Below are 17,094 nucleotides of genomic sequence, written 5' to 3' on the forward strand. Positions count from 1 at the left end.
CAAATTGTTGTTTTTGTAAGCTATGCAAAGTCGCCAAAAGAAAGACACTTCTATACTTATTTTTATAAGAAAACTTATATTTCGATTAGTGTCGTTTTTAAGCTTTAAATACGTTTGTAGTTCGGGTTTTTAATGAAAAAGGGACAGAGTTTCCTCTGTTTTTAGACGATCCCGACATCTAAGTGTCGCTATTTTTTTCAAAATTCAACCAATAACCAACGCAATGTAATCAAATATATCTCGTCAAGCATTTCAAAATATAAACTAAATTATAAACGAAATGGTTCGAGCTTGTTCACGAAATACATAAGAATCTTAAAATTACGTAAATATTAAACGTGTCGTTAGACTTTAGCCATCTTCGCGTCGAACGTTGACTGAGTTGACCGAGTTAACCGAGTTAACTGAGTCAACCGAGTTGACTAAGTTAACTGGATTTGACTACTTTGACCTGTTGACCGCGGCTGACCCGAACCGTGACCGAACCGAGCCGAGGATCCGAGCCACATGTTGACCGAAGTTGACCAAGTCTGACCATCCTTTACCGGCTCTGACTGTTGACCCGTAAAAACCCGAAACAACCCAAACCCGAACCAGATCTTCAGGGAGTGAACTCGAACCATTTCAGGACCCGGACTGAAACAACCCCCACTCCCACTACCATTATCAACATCATCTTCAGTTTACCAAGGAATAAAGAGAGACGAAAAGGTGTTTACCGGGTGACTTGTCGGACCGAGACAAGGACCACCGCCACGCTGTCAATGCCGCCGCCATGAGCGGCGGCGCCGCTCCAACTGTCGTCGTCTTTTCTCTCTTTCCCCTCTAGAACCAACACCCGACGCCACCCCCACAGCACCGCCGGCTGTGGGGTCCTGTTGTTGCCGCTGTGTGCCGTAACCGGCACCGGATCCCTCGTGGGTTCTTGCCGTCACCGGAATCGAGGATAGAGGGGGTGTGCCTTGTCAACGCGATGAATCGTCGGAGCACCAGATGACCGGCGGTCGGCTCCTCCTTGATTGCCGGTGTTCAGTCGAGTGGAGCGATGGGGATGAGGGTGCGGGTCGGAGAAGAACAATCAGGGGTCGGATCCCCTTCTTGGTCGCTGGAACAGATGTGCGAGAGAGAGAGAGAGAGATAGTTGAGTGGAGGAGCTCTGATTCTTATTATGGGTGTGTGAGGGTTTTGAAGAAGATGGAGTTTCCTGATGTTGTTTAGGGTTCTCATTTGAAGGGGATGAATATGTCTGATGGTTTGTGTAGCAGACACATGAGGGTATTTTATAGAGATATTTGAGATCTGGTGAGGATTTTATAAGATTGTGTAAATCTTGTGTAGATTCCATAAATCTTGTTTAGATTTGTAAATCTTAATAAGATTTTATAGAGATTTGCATAGATTTTATAAGATCTTGAAAATATCTAATATATTATGTGCAGGCTTAGGCTTGTGGGTTTTGGGCTTGGGCCCAGGGCCCACAAGCCCATCACATGTGTAAGTGGCTCGTAATTCCTACGAGACCCGATACCGCAACCCAAACTCCATAAGTGTTGAAAGAATAAAATTTCTAAAATTAAAAGGCGTATAATAGCGGCGCTGTCAGTATTCCGTACGGTTTCGTTTGTTGCCGTTTAATATTCCTTAGATTTCGCCCAGACCGTTATACGCGTACTGTAGAACCTCATAGCCGTTCCTAAGCTTACTGAGGGACTAATTAAGTTAGTTTGTGTTGTAAACACTATTTGTTGTCGCGTTAATCGTCTGTTAATCACGTAATTTAGAGCCGTAAATCACCGGTTGTCACACATCAAACCATGGGTCATAGTTTAGGGGATGAGGTGCTGATATTATTGGTATTTCTACTGGGTCAAAATCAGGCATTGGAATTTGGTCTACAGGGTTTGGTTCCAAATCCATAGGTTGTGTAGGAAATAGTGGTAACGGTTGGGGTGCTATGAGTTGTTCCAGATTAGGGTCTGCAGCTGTAGTGGCTAATATGTGGAAATTTGCTAGACTCCTATTGAGCATATCCTGAGTGTAAGCATTTGTTTCCCTATTCGCAGCTGCTAAAGTATGCTGCTGCTGAAATTTTCTCATCCTTTTTCTATGTTCATGGGCTCCTCTGCTGCACCATCATCTTTTCTTAGGAAGGAATGGCTCTTCAGATTGTGATTGGAACACAAAAATCCCATCTTCAGTGTCAGCTGAATACCCTGAGAGGGTAGGCTGTGAAGAGGTGCCTTCGTCTCTAGGTGAGCTGGACAACTGACGGTAAGTGTCTGAAGGTCCTTGGTCGCACATACTGTAAACTAACAAATCGTCAAATAACACACAACAATAACGTACAGATATGCACATATCCATGTAAATTATTTCCTAACATATTAAATAATATTTTTGTAACATCCCAAAATTTACAAACCTTATGAAATGAGTAAACGAAGTATCCAGGTTATTTTTTTTACCAAACTGCATCGGTTGAGGACGTTAGACGCACAAGCTATGACTTATAATGGAGATAACTAGTTCAAGGGTTCGGATGTCATTATTTGAAACGACGTTATGTACCTTTTGGAACAAGTTATATAAAGTGAATATTGGAGGGGCCAAAGTACAATGCTAGAATTCTTAAAACTGTATAATTAACAAACCCTAAGCCATGTGGCTGGGTTATTTACGGCAGAAGAAATTCGAGAAAGGGAGGACATCAGATAGGAGGAAGAAGGCGACGGGTAAGCCGTGATGAGGAGTTCGGTTCGATCGTGCTTATTTGGCGTTTGGCTTCGGGTTTCAGGTAATCCCCGTGTCCATTCTTACCTGTTTTTATTCGGTTTGTTTTCGAATTCTAGGGTTTTAAGATGTGTACGTGTTGATGAAGAAGAAGAGGATGGTGATTGCGGGTCGGTTATAGTGAGTGGTTCTGACGGTCGCGGAACGATGATAGTGAAGATGGTCTCTAGAAGTGATGTTGGTGTTAGCGGTTACCGTTATTTTTGGCTACGGTATAGGTTGACGGTGGCCGATGGTGATTCTGGTAATGGTTATAGAGAAGGTGGCGGTGCGTCGTGATCGGCGAGGACCACAACTACGGTGGGAGTTGGTGACTACAGTAGTTCTGGTTCCTCCGGTTTGAGTTCGGTTTGAATTTTGGTGCAACGGCAGAAGTTGTGTTTGGCGGTGGTCACTATGAGCAGAGGATGGTGCTCGGGTGTGAGGCGGGCGAAGGTGATTGAGAGGTTCGCTGACAAGGGCGTGGTGATGCTTTGTGACATCGAGATCGAATGCGGTTGTGAACCGCGATGGCCATGGCGGAGTTCTACAGCCGTTTATGTGACGGGTTCAGGTGAGTTAATGAAGGAAGATTAGGTTCAGTTACGGGCAGATGACGGTTGTGGCCGTGAGGGTGAGCATTGGTGGTGCGATGGCAGCGCGGTGACGACTATGATACACGGCTGTGCGAGTGGAGGTGGTTGTGTTATGGTAGGTGTGTTTTGTGGCGTTGATGTTAAATGTTTTCTGGGGTTTGTCTAAGGTTGTTTAGGAAGAGGATGGAATGTGACGCATAGATGAGTTGTAGATATGCGTGAAGTTTTTAGAGTATTTAATATGTAATGTTTGTTGCATGAAAGTTGATTACTGTTGGTGCACTTGTGTCTGTACTTTGTCTGTATTCGGTCACGATGTAAACGATGTCCTGATTAGTGTTGTAAGTTGACCAAGTCAACCATCCTCCGGTTTGACTTGGACAACAGTTTGTAAATGTTGAAGGATGTTCTGTGTCGAAGGATAGCTCATCGAAGGATATTGTAGATCCTTCGATGGCATCGAAAGATAGGCTTCGAATGATAGACCTCGAAAGGTGATCTTTCGAGGTCCCTGCAGATCCTTCGAATGCCTTGTCATCGATAGATGATCCTTCGGACCATCTATCGGATCCTTCGGACCAGACATCATGGGCTGGGTATAAATACCCATGCAGTGTGTTGAGTTTCAGAAGACTGAGACACTTAGACAGAATACACACACATCCGAGAGATAGGCTGAGAGCATTCTGTCCGGAAACTCACACACACACTTTGAGAGTTTGCAAGTTAGATTTGTAAACATTGTGCTTGTAACCGGAACCTTCATACGTATTAATACATTGGTGTTAATCGGTGAACCTTGTGTGTTGTGTTTGTGCTTGTCTCATCCCGGTTTGCTTGCTAGCTTGGATTCCGCACTCGCTAGTGGGTTAGTATAACAAGGTTTGAGGTTCGTCATCCTCCGACAAGGGACCTACAAGTGGTATCAGAGCTTGGCTCTTTACCTTGTTTAAAACCGGGTTTTGTTCAAGTTTGTGGTGTGTTTGGACACTTGGTTTTGCACCCGTTTTTGTGGTTTTTCTTGCACTTTTAAACTGAAAAACGGTTTCTAAACCTTCGGGAGTGTTCAAGGTTGGGTTGGGTAACTTGAAAACTTGTTTTTAAGTGACTTTGTGTTTTCCGGTCAAATTCCGATAAAGGATTCCGGTGATTGGTTTGGGGATAAGGTTATCCATTTTGGGCAATTTTTCAAAGTTGGTGGGAAAGGTACAGCCTGCACATCCCTTTCTGCCGAAAGTTGACTTACCTACCCATCACCTTTTCACCAACCTATCAAATCAGCGTCAGTTGTGTCAGAATCTCTCGAAAGATACCTTTCGACATCGAAAGACCATCTTTCAATCAAGGAAGGCTCGAAAGATTATCATCCTTCGACCCATCCTTCGAAGTCTGAAACATATCTTTCGATAAAGGAATCTATTCGAAAGACAGGTGTCCGAAAGATAAGGATTTAACTCGAAAGATAAGGATCTTTCAAAGGAGAATCCTTCGAGTTCTTGAATCTTTCGAAATCATTGTTCGAGATTCAACAGTAGTCTTTCGAGTACTGTTGATCCTTCGAACAAGAGTTGATCTTTCGATTGTGGTCAGTTTATTGTTAACAAGTTTCTGTGGTTTGAGATCTTTCGGAACAGGATCCTTCGGCTGTGTTATCTTTCGGATTATTCACTTAGCATTTATTTTGCTTATCAATCATGAATCCGAGTTGGTGGAATCCTGCCCCAGACAGTGGAAAATATACCAGTTCTGGTGTCACTCCCTCATGGTGGGGTACACCAGCGCCAGACAGTGGAAAATACACGTCTACAAGTCTATCGCCTTCATGGGCCGAGTCTCCGGTATCGACATCTTCTCAGGGAAATCAGTGGGCGTTAGTCTCGAATCAAACTCCTAGTATCCAAAGTATCTTACTGAGCGAAAGTGAAACAGGAAGTTTGAATCGACCTCCGAAGCTGATGCATTTAAACGAGTATCCGGGTTGGGCTGATCGTTTCCGTACATATGTTCTTGGTCAAAATACAGAGCTGTGGATACGTTTCACCACAGACTTTGATCAAGCTATCGAGGTTGTTGCTTCAACAACTGCTAGTTTTGCCGATCTTCCAGAGGATCAGAAGAAAATATATGATCTGGAGAAGAAAGCCTACGCCATTCTCACTCAGGCGTTAAGCAAAGACATCTATCATCAATTTGTCAGCTTCAAGACTACAAAGAAGTTGTGGGACGGTTTGAAAACCAGGGGAGTAGGGAATGAAGCAACACGTCAATTGCGTCACGATCTGCTCAAGAAAGAATTCGACTGTTTCACGTGTTTAGATAAGGAGTCTTTGGGAGACATGACAAGTCGGTTTTATCATTTGCTTACTGAACTGAATAATTTTGGTGTGACGACAACTCAAGCAGAAGTGGTGAAAAAGTTTGCTGATGCTTTGCCTCCCCAATGGAGTAGTTTCTTGGAAATCCTGAAGTATAACGGAGTGTTGAAAACTACAAATATCAACGACTTCGTACAGCTTCTGGAAAACAAGGATCAGGAGGAAACATTAAAGGCGAAGAGAGTTCCATTGCCACAAAATCCTGAAATGTATTGTGGAACTTCCAATACTTCGTCTGCAAGAACAGGTCCGCATGCTCCTTTGCAAACGGCGTTTGTCACTAGCACGGATATGTATGGCAATCCGGTGCAAGTTCCTGTAAAGCCACCTCCTACCACAGATATGTATGGAAATCCAATACAACCACCTCCTCCTCCTCCTACTGCTCAAACACAACGTGCATGTTATGGAGGAACATCATCTGCAGGTCAACAATCAAAGCCAAGTACTGTACAGCTCGACACTTCAAGCTTTTCTAAAGTCAGTGTAGAAATAGCTAAGGAACACATGGAGCTGCTTAACACTGTAGTGAGCGCGTATTGTGGGTTGATAGAAGGTCAGATTGGCAACATTAATCTGACACAAGAAGATTACAGGCAGATTGATAAAGAAGAGATGGACTTGATGGATATCAAGTGGGCCTTTGCGAGTGCTGTGAGAAGAGCAAAGGATTGGATGGAGAGTACTGGAAGAACCAGCTTGGAAAGTAAGAGAGACACCAAGTATGGGTTCGATAAACAAGCTGTTAAGTGCTTCAACTGTGGTGAACGGGGTCACTTTAAAAGGGAGTGCACAAAGCCAGCTCAACACGGGAATCAAAACCCCTTCAGAAACCAAGGCAACCAGCAGAACAGAAACAATGAGCGTACATTGGTGCCTGTCAACAACCAAACCAATCGGGCACTTGCAGTTCAGGTGGATGAAGGTTGTGACTGGTCAATCCAGTTGGGTGGTGATGCTCCCGATGGAACAACATGTTTTGCTCAGGTTGTGAAGGAGTTAGTTCACACCAGTGGTGGAGAATCTTCTGCCAGTGGTGGTGAATCGTCTGAAGATGAAGATTCGTCTGGGTATAGCAGGAGTGTTGATGAAGAATCATCCAATTCTGGGGATGATCATGTGGGTGAGACATCAAATGCAGCAATCGATGCAGATATTGATGAACTCTTGGGAGAAGCTGCAGCAGAAACTCAAAGAAGATCTATTCTAGTGGATCAAGCTGCTTATACTTCGTCTTCTCTCCATTCAGCCTTTATGGCTAATGTCGACGGTTCATCAAGTCAGGTATGTGTCGATGAACCCACTGCTATTAACTATGATGAATGTGATAGATTGCATGCTAGGTGTGCTGAATTAGAAGGAAACATGTCTGAGTTGCAAGCCAAACATGATGCTTTACAAGCTAGTTTGTTTGACTTGCAAGACAAACATAGTTCTTTGAGTGCTGAGTGGTGTGACTTGCAAAGCAAGCATGAGGCTTTGCAAGAGAAATATGATGTGACATTCATCCACAATCAGAAGTTGACTGTGGATCTCTCAAAATGCACAGAAGCCAACATGTTTTATGAAAACCATGAAAAAGAATTTAAGTCAGTAATTGAGACCTTAAAGAAAGATAAAACTGAACTGACAAAAATGGTTTCAAGAAAACAAACTGATATTAATTTGTATATATCTCGCCTGGAGATTATGCAAAAAGAGATGGCTTGTGTGAAAACAGAAAGCGATGCGATCCAGCTTAAGCTAGACAGTTATTTGAGCTCTAGCTATGTGCTGGACCACATCATTGATGTTCAGAAGGAAAAGAGGGATGTCACATGCATTGGCTACAAGAAATGTCCACCACCAGTTAGACACAATTATGATGCCATGCCTGATGAAGAGGACAGGGTGTTCTTTGAACCATCTGTGCCTCTAGATGTGAAAGAGTTTGCTGCAGGACTCGGATACCAAAAGGAAGTATCCTCAGATTCAGATGTGTCAGCAGATACATTTGTAAGTGCTGAACAGAATCAAGATCCTCCAGTTGTGATTGAGGATGCTGATTCTTCGGATGATGAACCTGATGATACTGTCCCAGCAAAGTCTGATGCGGTAGCCAAAAATGAGGACATACCTCTCGAGAATCACATTCTATGTGATCCCCCTGTAAAACCCGCTAAGACTGTTGCAACTGAGTCCTCATCTGCAGAAGAGCCGGAGAGTGTGAATTTACTGTACACTCTAGTTGGTGATGATAAAATTTACTCAGACAAAGATTTTCCCATTAAGAATGTTAATCAATCCTTAATCTGTAAAGTATTTGAAAACTCGACAAGTAAGTTTTTGGGAAAGACAGGACCACGTGTTACAGTTACACAGTGTCCTCCTATTCCAAAGGCTGAAATTCGAAAACAATTTGGCAACAAGAAATTACCAACAGTGCCAAAACAGCAAAATCACACCAAACCCAAAGGAGAGTCACCGGCTCAAGCCCAAAAGAAGCCGAATCAAAAGAAGAAGAAAAACGTTAACTTTGTGAAATCGACGGGAACGGACAAAATTGAAACGTTTGAAAATAAATCCAACTTAGATTTTGTCAAAAAGGCTATTATTGAGAAAAGAAATGAACCAAGCAGTTCACAGCCTAGTACCTCGGGTTCACAAAGTTCAACGTCATCGGTCAAACGATCACATGATTCTTCGGGGTTTGTAGAACGAAGATCATGTTTTGAGTGTGGAACCATTGGACATATTATTCGTAATTGTCCATATCTTCATAAGCAGAAAGAAAAGGTTGATGATCCCCGTGGCAAGACTGACCGTAAGCCATCTGTTTTCACAAAACAAGATCCCCGACTTGTAAAAGAAAGGGAAAAGAAACAGAAACGCCAACAGGTCAAGAAGATTGAGAAAGCAATTAAAATCGATGTGGTTCAAAAACAATCTGTTGCTGTAAAACCAGACAATTCTAAAACTTCAAACAATCAAGAAGTTAAAATTTTAAAGAAAGACACTGGTAAAACAAAACAGACCTGGAAACCAAAATCGGTTACTGAATCAGGGGGACCATCACAATTCACCAACCATCAAAGACAAGAAGTTATTGTCATTGATGAAAATGGAAGACCCAAGACCACAATGGCTTGGGTCCCCATCTCCAACTAATTCATTTGAGTTCATGTGCAGGGTGTTCCAGGAGGAACTGTCAGTAGTCATTGGATTGTTGATAGTGGGGCATCCAGGCACATGACAGGCGACATGAAGCTTCTCTACGACGTCAAATCTATTAGAGGAGGTTATGTTGCTTTTGCTGGAGATAAAGGTGGATATATAACGGGTGAAGGAATGATATCTAACGGGATTGTCAGCTTTGACAAGATCAACTTTGTGCAACAACTTGATCACAATCTTCTTAGTGTTTCTCAAATCTGTGACAAGCAATTTTCAGTACACTTTGATGCTAATGGATGTTATGTGCTGAAGCCCGGCTTCAAAATTCCAAAAGAATGGATTCTCTTGTCGGCTCCAAGGATAAATGATTTGTACGTCCTTGACATGAGCCAAGCTATTACTACGTTTGCACAAGCAACCTGTTTCGTTTCCAAAGCCACAGAAAAAGATACTATCTCTTGGCACAGGCGAATGGGTCACATTCACTTACGCAAAATGAATCATTTGGTTTCAAATGAATTGGTGAATGGAGTTCCCCTCAAAAATTTCCATCTTCAAGACGTCTGTGTTTCGTGCCAGAAAGGAAAGCAAACAAAGAAGAAGCACCCTACAAAGAAGATCAACACGGTGGCAGTTCCTCTTGAACGCTTGCATATGGATTTGTTCGGTCCTGTCAAGCACAAGAGTATTCGAGGTGATCAATACTGCCTCGTGATTACTGATGATTATTCAAGATTTTCTTGGGTAGCGTTCATGGCACACAAGAGTGAAACCTTTGGTATTATCAAAAACTTGATCATTCAGATTGAGAATTTGTATAAGTTGAAGGTTAGGCGGATACGTAGCGACAATGGTACTGAATTTAAAAATCATTCCATGACGGAGTTTTGCACTTCAAAGGGTATTCTTCATGAGTTTAGTGCAGCTTATACTCCTCAACAGAATGGTGTCGCTGAACGTAAGAACCGCACATTGATCGAGACTGCTAGGACAATGTTGGTAGAGTCACAGTTGCCCATTCCATTCTGGACTGAAGCTGTGGCCTCTGCATGTTACACATTGAACAGAGTCCTTACAGTCAAAAGGCACAACAAGACCTGCTTTGAGCTTCTTCAAAAACGGAAACCAGATTTGTCTTATCTAGAACCGTTTGGAGCTCCATGCACAATCATCGATCCTAATGGAAAGTTTGGGGCAAAAGCAATTGATGGATACTTTCTTGGGTATGCCACCCCTAACTTACGAGTCTGGAATCTAGAGACTAAAAGGGTCGAGGAATGGTCTGAGGTCAGAGTACAACGGCACACCTTGCCAGTCAAAAATCCGGGTCAACCTTGGATGTTTGAGTACGATGACTTCTTCAATTCGATCAATGTTGAAGCCGTTGAAGAAAATGCTACGGCTAGGATGTTTTTCGAGAGTGACAATGCAACAGTTTCACCGGTGGTTCGTCCAATTCTTGTTAATCAAGAACCATCTTCTTCGGTGAACAATAATACTCTCAACAATGAGGATTTTCATGATGCAAACGAATTGAACGAATCTTCAGAGGATGATGAATTTGTAGATGCAGATCAGGAAGCTCCCACAACAGCAGTTCATGGTACTTCTGAGGGTACTCCTCCAGTGGATGCCCATAGAACAGCTGAGGCTACTGCATCATCCTCTTCGTCAATTCCGGGCCTTGATTTGGTTGTTGATCTTAATCTGAACAACCTGGGTATAAATGTTCCAGTTCCAGATAATCCAGAAATAAGGATTCATAATACCCATCCTCAACAAAACATCATTGGAAATGTTCAAAGTGGCGTTCAAACTAGAAACATGTTGCGAAACAACAACAATGCAGGCTTGTATGCGGCTATTCGAGAATCCGGGCAACAAAACGATTGGTCCTTCGCGTGTTATGTCTCACAGGAAGAACCAAGAACGTGGAAAGAAGCCTTGAAAGATAACGCTTGGGTTGAAGCAATGCAGGAAGAACTGCAACAATTCCAGAAGCTGGGTGTCTGGAAACTCGTAGAGAAACCTGTTGGATACAAGAAGATTGGTACCCGTTGGGTTTTCAAATGCAAAAAGGATGACCGCGGAGTTGTTATCCGAAACAAAGCACGTTTAGTCGTTCAAGGTTTTCGTCAGATTGAAGGGATCGACTACAACGAAGTGTATGCACCAGTGGCACGTCTCGAAGCAATTCGAATCTTTCTAGCCTATGCGTCCTTCAAAGGATTCAAGGTTTATCAGATGGACGTGAAAAGTGCATTTTTACATGGTGTGGTTGAAGAAGAGGTGTACGTCGAACAGCCTCCAGGTTTTGAAGATCCTATCCATCCCGATCGGGTTTGGTTGCTCAACAAAGCTCTTTATGGTCTTCATCAAGCACCGCGAGCTTGGTATGCAACCTTATCTCACTATCTGCTGGAGAACGGTTTTCGTAGAGGTCTTATCGACTGTACTCTTTTCATCAAAGAACAAGATGGAGATCTTCTTCTGGTACAGGTATACGTTGATGATATTATTTTTGGTTCTACTAATGATGTCTTGTGTAGGGAATTCGAGCGCATTATGCAGGATAAATTCGAGATGAGTGCTATGGGGGAAATGACCTTCTTCTTGGGCCTACAAGTACAACAAACAAAGTCTGGGATATTCATCCATCAGACTAAATATGTTGGCGACATCTTGAGCCGGTTCCAGATGTCTGATGCAACGCCCATTGGTACCCCATTGCCAACAAATCACGGAATTACTCCTGACTTGAAGGGAGAAGCTGTTAGCCCCTCAAACTACCGCGCGATGATTGGATCTCTTATGTACCTCACAGCATCAAGGCCAGACATAATGTACCCAACGTGCCTGCTTGCCAGATATCAAGTTAATCCGAAGGCCTCACATCTTGCAGCTGTCAAAAGGATTTTTCGTTATTTGAAGGCGTACCCTGACACCGGTCTGTGGTACCCTAGGGATAATAACTTTGAATTGGTAGCTTTCAGTGATTCTGATTTTGGCGGATGCAAAATCGACGGTAAATCCACAACGGCTGGATGTCAGTTCTTAGGAAATCGCCTAGTCACATGGCAGTGCAAGAAGCAGACGTGCGTTGCTACATCAACATGCGAAGCTGAATACATTGCTGCCTCAAGTTGTTGCTCCCAAGTTCTTTGGATCCAACAACAAATGCGGGACTACGGTTTTGAATTCCTAACTACTCCTATTTACGTTGATAATTCTGCTGCTTTAGATATCAATAGAAATCCTGTGCAGCATTCAAAGACCAAACACATCGAAATCAAATATCACTTCATACGTGATTGCTTTGAGAAAAGGCTAATCGATGTTGTTAAGGTCCACACCGATGACCAACGTGCCGACTTATTTACCAAAGCATTTGACAAATCAAGATTTGACTTTTTATTATTGGTAAACGGCATTAAGGTCAAGCAAGAGTAAAACCAACATCGGAAAATCATTTTTGTAAATATCTTTGTGTCTTTTAAATTTATCTTAGTTTATTGATTTTAGGGGGAGTAAATCCGAAAATCTGAAAATCCAAAAACATCCAAAAATTTCAAAAACACAAAAACAATAGAAAAACAAAAATGAGTTTCCTGGCGAGCAAAAGAGAAAATGATAGTACATCAGTGGTCTATCTAAACCTCTTTAAACCTTAAATGAAAAACGATAAGCAGCTCTATATAAGATGTATCGGTAGGCTCACAATCATTTTAAAGTGTGCTGGGTGATATAAATCTTAATCGACTGAAGTCCAGGTGGGAACCATTCATTGGCATATGGTCTTAGTACCGAAATTTCGTTTGATAGATTGCCGAGGTTCTGAGATATTCGGTCTTTATGCTGCTTATCATCTGGGTATCATGGTTGTATCTTTTACCGAAAAATAACGGGGACGCAAGTCTAGATCTTCCATGATACTATACATACGTGTACATATTACATACTGCATTCGACCTCAATAAGTGATAAACAATCACATGTCCATATCAAATAAGTGATAAAATATCACATTTATCCGGGTGTCAAGTTCGTCTCTCTGCTGTACGGAAGTACTGACCTGTTCACGGACTTGCTCCTGTGCCCTCATGCATTGAAACTCAAGTTCCTCATCAATAAGTGATTATATCACATAGGGCTTGTTTTCAAATCTAAATAAGTGAGTATCTCACATCATATACGGTCAAACAGATGATAATCGGTATACTCACCGGTAAGATGAACTCTCGTGCATACCTTGATACGGGAATGTGTCGTGATGTGGATGAACACCGGTCGGTAAATATAAATCATACCTTAACGTATCCCCTCGCCATGATTACATCTGATAAGTTGAGCTTAAGTGGACAACAATACCGATAATTGTTATAGGATGCTTATCTTAATGTTAACTAACTGAACAACAAGAGTGTTTTGGCATGACCGTACACTGATATGATTCTCTTACCCTCGAAACTCGCAAAAAGAATGTCTGTATATGTTTGTTTACTGCTTAACTTTTATTGTTTTTCTTTTAAACAGTTTCGTCGTTTGGTGCATATCAGCACGACATTAGCGGTGATGTCGTTTGATAACACTCAAAGGATTTTAAATTGTTGTCTTTTAAATTCAAAAATACCAAAAAGATTTTATTTCTATTTTATTTTCGATCGTACGATGTTTGGAACTCTAGTCTTCGTTACCTGAAACCTGACTGAAAACCGAATTGACTAAATCTTCATAAACGGTCAAAATTTGCAAGTTTTGAAAGTTAAACTAAAATTGACAAATTTATTAAACTTTCAAACTGTCGGACGGTGTTTGATTATGACATGGTCATTCGTGTGTCATTTGGTTATATTAACTATTCCAAGCAGTTGTTCTCATTACGCGTTTAGATTTCTTGCATGTGCAGATTCTAAAGGCTAGGAGAACATGGTCGATGACAAGCTTTGGAATGAAGACACGACGAGAAGGCGCTCAAAAGATGAAGATGATCGAGTTGCTGCTGGCCACCATCAACACCACAAGGATCTCACTTCATAAAGATCAAGTCATTCACGAGCATAACTCAAGGGGGAGCTTATGCCAAGGGGGAGTTTGTCAACACACTTCCTACATGATACGGGTAGTTTGTTGATACACTCTCTGCTTTCAAGACGTGAAGACTTTGAAGATCCTCCGACTTTGAAGACTTGAAAGGACATCAGAGTTTTGAGAACTCGAAGACCAAAGACCATCGAAGTTCGAGACGAGTCTACAACTACAGAAGATAAAGACAAAGCTACAGCCAAGGGGGAGTTTGTTGGTGCACTTGTGTCTGTACTTTGTCTGTATTCGGTCACGATGTAAACGATGTCCTGATTAGTGTTGTAAGTTGACCAAGTCAACCATCCTCCGGTTTGACTTGGACAACAGTTTGTAAATGTTGAAGGATGTTCTGTGTCGAAGGATAGCTCATCGAAGGATATTGTAGATCCTTCGATGGCATCGAAAGATAGGCTTCGAATGATAGACCTCGAAAGGTGATCTTTCGAGGTCCCTGCAGATCCTTCGAATGCCTTGTCATCGATAGATGATCCTTCGGACCATCTATCGGATCCTTCGGACCAGACATCATGGGCTGGGTATAAATACCCATGCAGTGTGTTGAGTTTCAGAAGACTGAGACACTTAGACAGAATACACACACATCCGAGAGATAGGCTGAGAGCATTCTGTCCGGAAACTCACACACACACTTTGAGAGTTTGCAAGTTAGATTTGTAAACATTGTGCTTGTAACCGGAACCTTCATACGTATTAATACATTGGTGTTAATCGGTGAACCTTGTATGTTGTGTTTGTGCTTGTCTCATCCCGGTTTGCTTGCTAGCTTGGATTCCGCACTCGCTAGTGGGTTAGTATAACAAGGTTTGAGGTTCGTCATCCTCCGACAAGGGACCTACAATTACCTATTGTAATATTTTAAAATTTATAGGTGCATGAAACTGTGGATGAAGATGGTTTATACAATAGTGTATACGTATGCATGGAACTTTAGAATTTACTATGGCATGATGCTAAAAATGGCGCATGGTGTTAACATTATATGTAGCCATAATCTCAACCTTTCCCTTTTATGAAGTTTGACCCAGTGTGCATGAATAATTAGTAGGCTATTGCATGGGGTATTTGAAGAGGAGGTGATGGTCGTGAATGGGAACCCAATGCAGGTTCGCGGGCTCAAACATGTCGAGGGCGGTCCGACTTGCATTATAAGTGCCATTGGAGTTGGCGAGTAGTTGGAGTCGTTGGGTTTCGAACTCGAGAGACGAGTAGCTGCGAGGAAATTGTGAAGCTTCGCAACCTGTGAGTTCTTGAGCCCACTCTTTTAAATGTTTTTAAATCTTTCGGGCTAATGTGCATGCTAAACTCGTATGATTATTTTTATGAAAGAAGTTGTGAAGTTCTTTTTACAATTAAAAAAAATCATTTTTTTACTCGTATGCTTTTTAAAGATAAATTGTGAGTAGGGTTATATGTTTTTATATACCTATTCGTGTGAAGGCAATTATTGATCAGAATAATATATATACTCATATTTATATATGTTTACATATATATAAGAATAAATTTATATAGATATATTGTCATATAAATACTCGAGTTTTTGAGGGAATATAAATATTTATGAGGTGTGTGGTTACGAAGGTACATGTATGATGGTTGAAGAATATATATACACACGTATGTATTTAAGTGTAAGTTCATGATGCCCTTTATTTAATGTCTTAAAGTTTAAGGGCTTATAGGCATGCTGGATGTATTAAATTGTTGACAAACTTCTAAGATGTTTGTATAGTTACTTTGAATCTACATATTAACTAAACATGAGGATTATTTTCTTGCTCAATTTATGTGCTAGCATGTGATGTGTTGGGTCACGTCACATCCAGGTCGAACAGAGGAAGTCCCCTAACAGTTTATCTGTCCTTGGGGCAAGAGGAAGTCCCCTAGCAGTTTACCTGCTCTTGGGGCAAGAGGAGAAGAAAAATTCCTTTATCCCTTACTTTGTGTTTGGGATTTAAGGTGAGGAGATCTGTGTTGTGTGTTTGACCCATTAAAGATGAATTTGTAGATAAAATAAATATATTTATTTATGATCATGATGTAAATTATAATATTGCATTAATCAGTATGTGAATATGAATGTGAATGTGTAGGTTTTGGGTATTGCCATGACTAGGTCGAAAAGTCCCCTAACTGTTTAGTTGACCTATGTGGGAAGAAGTAGTCCTCGCAGCTTAACAGTCCTTGGGGCAGAGGAAGTCCCCTAACCGCATCTATCTGTCTTGGTGGGAAGACCCCTCACAGTTTAGAGGTCCTTGGGGCGAAAAGGGTCCTTTTTCCTTACTTTGTGTTTGGCTTTAAAGGTCGAGGAGACCCATTGTTATGTGCTTGACCCATTTGAATGGATATCTGAAGTTATCTTAAAGAATGTTTTAAAGAAGTTTATGTTTATTTAAGATGATGTGATGAAAATATTTTACAACTATTTTATTGTATTACAATATTAAAAAAAACTTGAATTCACTCAGCCTAGCTGACTTTTGCATGCATGTTAGATTGATTTCAGGTTAGCTGGATGAACGATGACCTCTTGGATGTTGCATGAAGCTACCCGACATTTGAAGATGGAATTTCTAGTTGAAGACGATGCTATAATAAATAAAATTTAAACATGAAAATTTTGTATTTTTAGTTTGGATGCTTCCCATGATTGGGAATTTGACTTAGATGTTTTCTGCTGCGTATTCTTCAAATTAAGAAAATGATAATTAAAAGTTTTGAAGTGTTTGGATTGTTTATGCAATGATGTCCCAACTGTGAGACACCCGGATTTTAGGATCTTACAAGTTGGTATCAGAGCTATAGTTCGAGAGATTCGGGCATCCTTAATGCCTGGACTCGAACTAAGAATGGGATCAAAGCTAGAAATGCCAATACGGGTAGCCGCACACCAAGAGGTACTCTTTACTGTATTGAAGTTTGGTTATATTTTTTTTCATTGAATGCTTAATGACATTTGGTGATTGGTTGGAATTTTAATATATAATTTGTTAGATGGATTGTTAGTTCCTCGTACTCGAAGGTGTGAGGGAACTAATGTTTTTATTAATCACAGAATGTGCTAGATGGAATGCTAATATCCTTACGCTTCAAAGTAT

Source organism: Helianthus annuus, chromosome 15, assembly GCF_002127325.2.
Source record: "Helianthus annuus cultivar XRQ/B chromosome 15, HanXRQr2.0-SUNRISE, whole genome shotgun sequence".
In the NCBI taxonomy this organism is placed as follows: Eukaryota; Viridiplantae; Streptophyta; class Magnoliopsida; order Asterales; family Asteraceae; genus Helianthus; species Helianthus annuus.